We start from the raw sequence: 8,889 nt of genomic DNA, 5'->3' as shown, positions 1-8,889 counted from the left end.
CAAAATATACAATAACGTACATGTTGTCATCTCTGTAAGTGCCAAGGAATTTTTAAAACTTATTTGAATCAAATAATTCAAAGAGATGTTTCTCATTATGCAGCCTAATATAAACAGTGTTAGGGTTAAAACATTGTCCACTGACTTATAAGTACAAAATATAAACAGTGTTAGGGTTAAAAACATTGTCTACTGACTTATATGTACAAAATATAAACAGTGTTAGGGTTAAAAACATTGCCCACTGACTTATAAGTACAAAATATAAACAGTGTTAGGGTTAAAAACATTGTCCATTGACTTATAAATACAAAATATAAACAGTGTTAGGGTTAAAAACATTGTCCACTGACTTATATGTACAAAATATAAACAGTGTTAGGGTTAAAAACATTGTCCACTGACTTATAAGTACAAAATATAGCAAATAACTTTGTGCAGAATACTTGGACTGAAAACAAATCACCAACTCAAAACTCGTTCAGGATCCTAAAATAATCACAAAAACCGGAAACCATTTTGAAACATTATATATACACATATAAAAACATGTTTATTATGGGCAAGTTGTTACAGAATACACACGTTTGTGGCTGAGTCTGAGTTCTAACTTTTGCTTTCGAACCAATATATCTCAACTCCAGTGAAGAAAGCTATACGTCACAATATATAGTATCAAAACTGGTATTATTTGATCGAAAGAAATCATTATAAAAAAAATTCTGCACACACACACACACACAAAAAAAAACAATTATACTCACTCGTAGCTTGTAACGAGTCTCAGGGTCGACTTGCGTTAGTTACAGTCCGCTTAACAGAGTTTTCTGTATTCAAAAACTAGTGTGTTACCACGCTGATATTAATATATATACGCCAAACACGTTTGTGTCACGAGAGCTCGCTAATAGCCCTCAAGTATGAGTTTGGAAAACCTTGGGAATTCCCTTCTGCTAGGTCAGAGCTCAACCATTGAAATCAAAGATGCAAACTGCAATTTCGTAATAATTAAAATATTCAGTAGTGGATTATATATATCTATATAACAATATACTTTTCCAACAAACGTCTAACTATACTAACGCATCATATACGTTTAACCAGGCACTCCGGGCAGCAGCTCCATCTATTAAAATTAATAGTAACTAAGATTATGGTGCGAATAAAGCATACGTCAAAGGGATTCTGTGCTGCCTCGAGGTCATCTTCAACGGTTGCGTATAAGGTTGTTTAAGATACAGTTTATTTAGTTTCTAGTCGTTTCTGATGTAGGGAAAATCCTAGCATTACTTGGTTAGGATTTTCCATGCTGTAGGCAACGTTACAAAAAATGGACCTCTCAACCTAAAAAAATATTACATTTTCATGCAAATCCGTTTCACTCACGTGTAGAAATTTAATTTCAAGTAGCTACTTTAAGCTTCGATCTTGGTGACGTACAGACTTGAAGAATCTGCCATCTAAGGAGAAGTTTGGAGTGATTGTAATAACCAGTTTAATCCGATTACGTCAGAGTATTTCATTTTCACATTAAATGTTATAAATAAATTATATTATAGCTAGTAGAAGTTGCAAAACACAGAGGTTTCACAGCAGTTACAACTTTCCACTGCATGCAATCATTTCGATGATTGGCTTTTCCGAAATATACGGTGTTCTTATGAGATTTCACCCATTATAAAACTTTTCTCTCAAACAGCTCTGGTGAAAAACAAATATTGGGATAATATTTGTTTGTTTGTTTTAGACTTTTCGTACAAAATTACAAAAAAGGGCTATCTGCGTTTTGTCTAACCTAATTTTGCCATTTATTATCCTGAAGAAGAATAGTGAACTATATATATTTTTATTATTATCCTGAAGAAGAATAGTGAACTATATATATATATTTATTATTATTATCCTGAAGAAGAATAGTGAACTATATATATATATATATATTTATTATTATCTTGAAGAAGAATATTGAACTATATATGTATTTTTATTATTATCCTGAAGAAGAATAGTGAACTATATATATATATTTTTATTATTATCCTGAAGAAGAATAGTGAACTATATATATATTTTTATTATTATCCTGAAGAAGAATAGTGAACTATATATATATTTTTATTATTATCCTGAAGAAGAATAGTGAACTATATATATTTTTTATTATTATCCTGAAGAAGAATAGTGAACTATATATATATTTTTATTATGATCCTGAAGAAGAATAGTGAACTATATATATATATATTTATTATAATCCTTGAAAACTATTACAACTTTGTATGTGATCCTGTGTGCTAACTTCTTAATCAGAACTAATTTTGAAACGATAGATTAAATGAAAGGCAATTATTCAATAACACCCATCGCCAACTAATGGGATATTCTATTCGAATAGCCAGCCCCACCACTACCACCCAGTGGCACGGCGGTATATCTGCGAAATTACAGCGCTAGAATTCGATATTCGTGGTGGGCAGAGCACAGATAGCCCATTCTGTAGCTTTGTGCTTAACTACAAACAAGAAAGTAACAGTTTACTTGACTATTTTACCAAATGACTCAAGATGTATACTTTACCTAATCAGAAAGTAAAGTCTCTGGTAAGGAAACTCTTCAATAAATTTGTCTCAAGATTTGTTAGCCCATTGTGTAGCTTTGCGCTTAACAACAAACAAGCAAAGCTAGCCCTCCAGTGGCACAACGGCAAGTCTGTAGGCTTATAGTGCTAGAAACCAGGTTTCGATATACTTGGTGGGCAGAGATAGCCCATTGTGTAGCTTTGCGCTTAACAACAAACAAACAAAGCCAGCCCTCCAGTGGCACAACGGCAAGTCTGTGGGCTTATAGTGCTAAAAACCGGGTTTCGATATACGTTGTGAGTAGAGATAGCCCATTGTGTAGCTTTGAGCTCAACTACAAACAAGCTATTCGAACAGTGGGATTTGATCGTCGCTCGTATAATGCAGACGCTTTAGCGAGAATGAGTCGCGGACCTGGAATCCTCAGATTCACAAACCGCTTACGCTAACTACCATTAGTCACGTCCCAATTTCAGTGTGGTTTCAAAATGTACACATGAAAGGTGAAATTTTTCTTTTCCCTAATTCTTTGTTACGTCTATACTGTAGAATGGAATACATGTGTGAAAGGCTTTGTTACGTCTATACTGTAGAATGGAATACATGTGTGAAAGGCCTTGTTACGTCTATACTGTAGAATGGAATACATGTGTGAAAGGCTTTGTTACGTCTATACTGTAGAATGGAATACATGTGTGAAAGGTATCAACACGATTCACCGTCATTCTGGAGAGGCCTATGTCTGCGGACTTACAACGTTAGAATCCGGGTTTCGACACCCGTGGTGGGCAGATCACAGATAGCCCATTGTGTAGCTTTGTGCGTAACTTCAAACAAACAAACTGGAGAGGCCTTGGATTAAAAAAAAACCCTTCAAAGTGATGATGATGTGTTTGTGATTGCAGTGGCGGTGAGAAGTTTCTGGGGAAATATTTCCTTTTTTTCCTTAAGTACCATTACGTAAAAGGAAACTTTATTTTTCAATAAAGATATATTCTAAGTTGGTTTTGGGAGGTTATACCCAGCTCGGGTACTTTTACGTCGGGTATTTTTTCACATTTTAAAAAGTCACTAAAAGACATAGTCCGTATGTAGTAGTAAGTCACAGGATTATTCATGAAGGTAATATATTGCACGCAACCAGTTCAAGAGAAGACAAGTGTCTTACTTTTCATTTCTGGTAAAATCAGGACGAACGCATGCGTACATTTCCTGAAAGTACTGGCACAAATTTCTTGAGAACAATACAGATTAGGCCTAGGAAATGGTATAGAATCTATTTTAGAAATAAAATACCTTTGAACAGAAGTTGAAGATATTCGAATTCGTTTTTTTTATTTGAACTGCACTTTACGCTAAGCTAGACGGCAAGGTTGAGATATAACCACCCCTAATTCTGAACATCTGACTAGAAGGGACTGGCCAGCAGCACCTGCCACCACAAGGGCTTTCCCCGGCTATTTGAACCAAATAACGGAATTAACTGCCACTTTTATAACTCACTAACAACTGAAAGTGAGATGCACATTCAGCAACATTACATCTCGAATCCGTGGTCCGAGACGCAGGCCTAAAATCTGAAATACTCTACACAGCAACAAGCGAGTTTTTCGTCTTATGGTGCGATACACGTTTACTAGCCGTGTGTTTTAAAATCTCACCTTCTCGAAAAACGAAACTCAACTGGCAGAGGGCTTTTCTGCAAACTCGAATGGAAATCTAAAAATATTTGATATTTTATTTTATTGAAAATTGATTTCGAAAGAAGAAGCCTGAGACATAAAGACAAACAATGCATTGAAACTGTTGGAATAGTGTAAAGTGAACAAACATTAATTATTTCGGTCTTTTTTTCTCATCATTTTTTTGAAAAACACAAACATGATTTTGAAGTCAAGAAAGAAAGGTCTAGGAATATATGATAATATTATAGAAAACACGATAACCCCTCCCCTCCCCCAAAAAATATTTTTAATAGAAAAAACAAACTAAACATTATGACAGAAAGTAAGAATATACAGAAGTCATGAAGTGAATTTACCTAATGACTATGATAACGTTTGCTTGAAGTAAAGCTACACGATGGGCTATCTGTGCTCTGCCCAACACGGGTAACGAAACCCGGTTTCTAGCGCTGTAAGTCCGCAGAGATATCGCTGTGTCACTGGAGGGGGGGGGGGATAAAGTTAGCTGAGATCAATCAAACAAACCTAACTCACTTCCTTGCTGGGTGGAAATACCCAAATCGATGCGCTAAGGAGTTGCATAGTTAACAAGTAAATGAAAAACTTAAAAAAAGGAATTAAATGTGGGGATGGCTAACGGTATGTCTGCGGACTTACAACGCTAGAAACGGCGTTTCGATACCCGTGGTGGGCAGAGCACAGATAGCCCGTTGTATAGTTTTGTGCTTAACTTCAAACAAACAAACTTTTTGCAATGATATTTATTGTTATTCCCAGAACTTGTAACTCAGTCATTACCTAGATACTGTTAAAAATGGAAACACTCTATAGTATTGTAAAGTTCTGATGACTTAATTAGTCTTAGTTATGAGTAACAGGCAAACCACAAAAGACCTTTATGACCTCTCTGCGATAGGTCATCAATGGGGTGTCCTCACTGTTAGCAGTGTTTTCGGCCCTTATCCCAAGAGCGCACGACAAGTTCGGGCTTGCTTAGGGAATGACTGTATCAAAACTTTAAGACGATTAATGATTATGCGCCAGTGGATTTAAAGACATCGAACTATGTGTGTGTGTGTATAAAAAATAGTAGATTTATTCAGTTTTCTTAACTGGTTGCAATGTTTTAAAAATATCATCACTTCTCTCTCTCTCATTGTCATAATAAACTATTTTAGTTGTAGATTATACTAAAATTCTAACTTAGCAAAAAGAAATTTCCTAATTAATGGTTGCTAATTACACAGTGCTTAACAGTGGGTTTAACAGATATAGAGCTGTTGTGTGCTGTTTGAAAGCTACAGAACTTATTGTGTCGAATAAATTGTATGTGTTTGCTCATTGTTCAACAGAAGTCTTTGTTAGCAGTGTTCATGTTGACAGATCTTTATATTGAGCTTTACTTCTTAACCAACAGAGGGCTCTGTGAACAATGAACTTAAATACATTTTATAAAGCAAGTACGTATTCTTCTTTAAGAAGTAATACAAATACGTACCTAAACGACGAACTAAAAGATACGTATATACAGAACGACACAGCTCTATAAACAGAAAGGTATACCAAGCTAACAAGACTAGATAACTAGATATTCGTCGTTTCATATCATTGCTTCCACATGGTTACAATGTACTGTTTGTTTCGCACGTTTTCTTTGAAAACTATGGTATTTATACTCCATGTTTCCTTCAAACGAGTTGCGATGACCTGTTAACATGTTCCTCATTGAACAAAACAATTAATCTGGTTATTCCACTCAGTGGATAAGCTGCGTAGAATACTTTTCTTATCTGTAATCAAACAGTGAGTAAGAAACGAAGATTATAACAACATAATTGAAATTTGAAACGTGGGCTGCGTTCTTTAAACAAATAGTTTAACAGTGGAAAATCTGAATCCTTTTAGGCTTGGAAAAATCATTTTGACTCAAAGCTAGTTTTAAGTGACTTTAACTCTCCTCAGTATCTCAGTAATTACATATATATATTTTTTTAAATTCTGATGTATATTTTTGGGATTTCTCTTTCTTTTCCTGTGATCTGTTCAAACAAATTTCTTTCCATAACGTCCATATCTTTCCATAACTTCCAAATCGTTTACATAAACTTTCCAATGCATTTTGATATCTGTTAATTAAAGGTTCTGATGTGTTGCCTTTATGAAAACTTCATTCTCTGACACACAAACTCACGCCATACCAAGAATGTACTTGAAAGTATCGCCCCTGTACCCCGGATTTGACTCTTACAAAACCACTTTATTCGAGTTCGTCGGCCACGGGCATGAAAGAACCCCTACTGCATCCAAAAACGGGTTCCACGTCTTGTAAAGCATACACGTATTACAGTAATATTCCAAGAAAATGTCCTAAAGTGAGAATGACCAACTGAAGTTACTAAGTTTTCCCTTTGCAAAGTAAAAAAGAATAGTAGCAAAGAACTAGATATATAAACAAAACTTTTTTATCGTTAATACCTTTCGTTTTGGAGTTTAATCGGTGTCTTTTAATATCATTTGGCGTACTTGTTTTATGAATAATCTAAAATACGTTAAAGCTCAAACAATCAACCGTGTTATGCTTATATTCCATCAAAACCGCATAACTGCAACATAACTTAACACATATGCATCATGAACTGTAGACATTTACATATAAAATAAGTAAATCCTACAACATTACTGTAAAAAACACTTTTTTGCATTAAATATAATTCCTGCAATAAATGATAGGTGGTGTTTGCTTGCTTGTTTTAGAGCAAAGTCATATTGGACTGCTGTGCCCACCACAGGGAATCGAACCCCAAGTTTTAGCGTTTTAAATCCGTAGAGTTACTTACAAAGTAAACAAAATAGAAGAAAATAGTTTTTAAAACAAACATGAAATAGTCCAGTATGAGGTACAGGGTAGCCCAGGAAAATAGACCATAGATTGGAACAATAATAGGTATGGGATTATAGAGAGCGTTGTATATTTTTATTTTGCGTAGTTTATCCGATAACACGATATTGGCATGGTTAGCTTTGAAAGAGAGAAAATGAACACGTACATAGTTACAAACAAACTTTTCACTCTTGCCACAGACCAAGGTGCTTTCCAAATAGCTCAGAGACGACATCGTAGAAAATTGAAGTTACCGATTTTGAAATAACTCCGGATATTGTTGCTGCGTAATGTTTTTTTTCCCCCTTCTCGCATGCTTATTTTCTATGTGTAGTTCAATGTAAAGGGAAGGGTAAATTTAACACCCCTCTTATAATACAAGTTATGAAGGTCACACGTTACTCGTAAATAAGACAACGTCACATACACCTGTACAAGTTGTAACGTCCTTGTATTTTGAAAGTCTTTCAGATTCATGCAGTTTCCAAAACGTAATTATTTTTCAAAACTTATTGGTGTTATAATGAATAAACAGGTATAAAGTCCACATATATAATTAAATTAGATAACACTTTGTTCACTAAAGAAATATTTATTGGAATTCATTTTCTGTGTAGATCAAGCTTCTCATTTTTCTGTTTGTTTCTAAATTGTGATTTCACTATTTGTTTTACATTGTTCTGTTCTTACAGTTCAGTCATTATATTTACAATTAAAAACACTCGATAACTAGTTTATTTTGAACGAGATGTATTCAAATATTTTGCACTGTTAACGCTCTCAACTACTTTAAAAACAACTCCATGTTTTCACAACAGATTTTTTGCTTTGCAAAGAAAAGTGGCGCCATCTAGTAAGTGGATAAGTTATTACAAAATAATTAAATTGATTACATGTTATATTAAATGTGTGGGACCAGTTAAGACAAACCCTTTTAGTTTAAGGTAGTCCTTGTCCTTAATATATCTGAAGAGTTGATAAGAAAACAAAAGGATCATAGCGTGATTAATAAGGTGAAGACGAATGAAATTATGTTTCAGATGAAAATATATTTAGAAGAAGAAAATCAAACGTAATTTTAAACTTTTGAGTCAAATTAAAGGAAAGTGCTGACAAAAGCTCCATAATCAGAATTTTTCACACTACTCACAACATTCCATCACTTGTTGAGATAAATGTACGACCACTGAACAAAATGATTTAGTTTGTTTAAAAGCATGCTTTTTATGTATTCATACATAACAAACTTTCTTATTTGGTGTGTATTGACAAAAAAAAAGTAATGATATCTAATCAAAAACACCTTAGGTGTGAAAAAGCCAAAAAAGGATTGAGTGTGCGACTTAAAAAAATGAAGTCGAAATTGGCAGCCATACTGGTAGCTACACTTATAGCATTGATAAGGATTTTAAAGCAAATACACTGTCCTACCAAAAGTCATTGGACACGGGTAGTTATGAATAAAACATGTCTTTATTCCAAAAAGTTATTAGCGTGTTGCCCCACGTTTAGTCTTAATGACTGCTTCAATGCGTTGTTGAAGAGTGTTTATTAATTTCTGGTAGAAAGCTGATGGTATTGTGCTCCACTCCTCCTTTAAAGCATTAGTAAGCTCCATTACTGAAGAAAGCCATTAGGCCTTGTCCCAATTCTGCGTTACAGTTCATCCCAAAGATGTTCTATCAGATTGAGGTTGGGGCTCTGTGCTGACCATTGCAATGTTCCGATGTTATTTTCTTCAGAC

General features: G+C 34.4%; 1 protein-coding gene across 1 annotated transcript in view; it reads right to left on the bottom strand.

The window, feature by feature from the left end:
* The window catches only part of LOC106469369, a 50,418-nt gene extending 49,361 nt beyond the window's left edge, over nucleotides 1-1,057 (bottom strand). The window contains exon 1 of the mRNA XM_013929860.2: nucleotides 765-1,057. The gene's annotated coding sequence lies outside the window, so the exon portion shown is untranslated. The remainder of the gene's footprint in view (nucleotides 1-764) is intronic.
* Nucleotides 1,058-8,889: the final 7,832 nt, after the last annotated feature.

This window comes from Limulus polyphemus, unplaced genomic scaffold, assembly GCF_000517525.1.
Source record: "Limulus polyphemus unplaced genomic scaffold, Limulus_polyphemus-2.1.2 Scaffold3450, whole genome shotgun sequence".
Lineage (NCBI taxonomy): Eukaryota > Metazoa > Arthropoda > Merostomata > Xiphosura > Limulidae > Limulus > Limulus polyphemus.
Note: the sequence above shows the minus strand (reverse complement) of the source record. Positions and strands in the feature narration are given on the sequence as shown.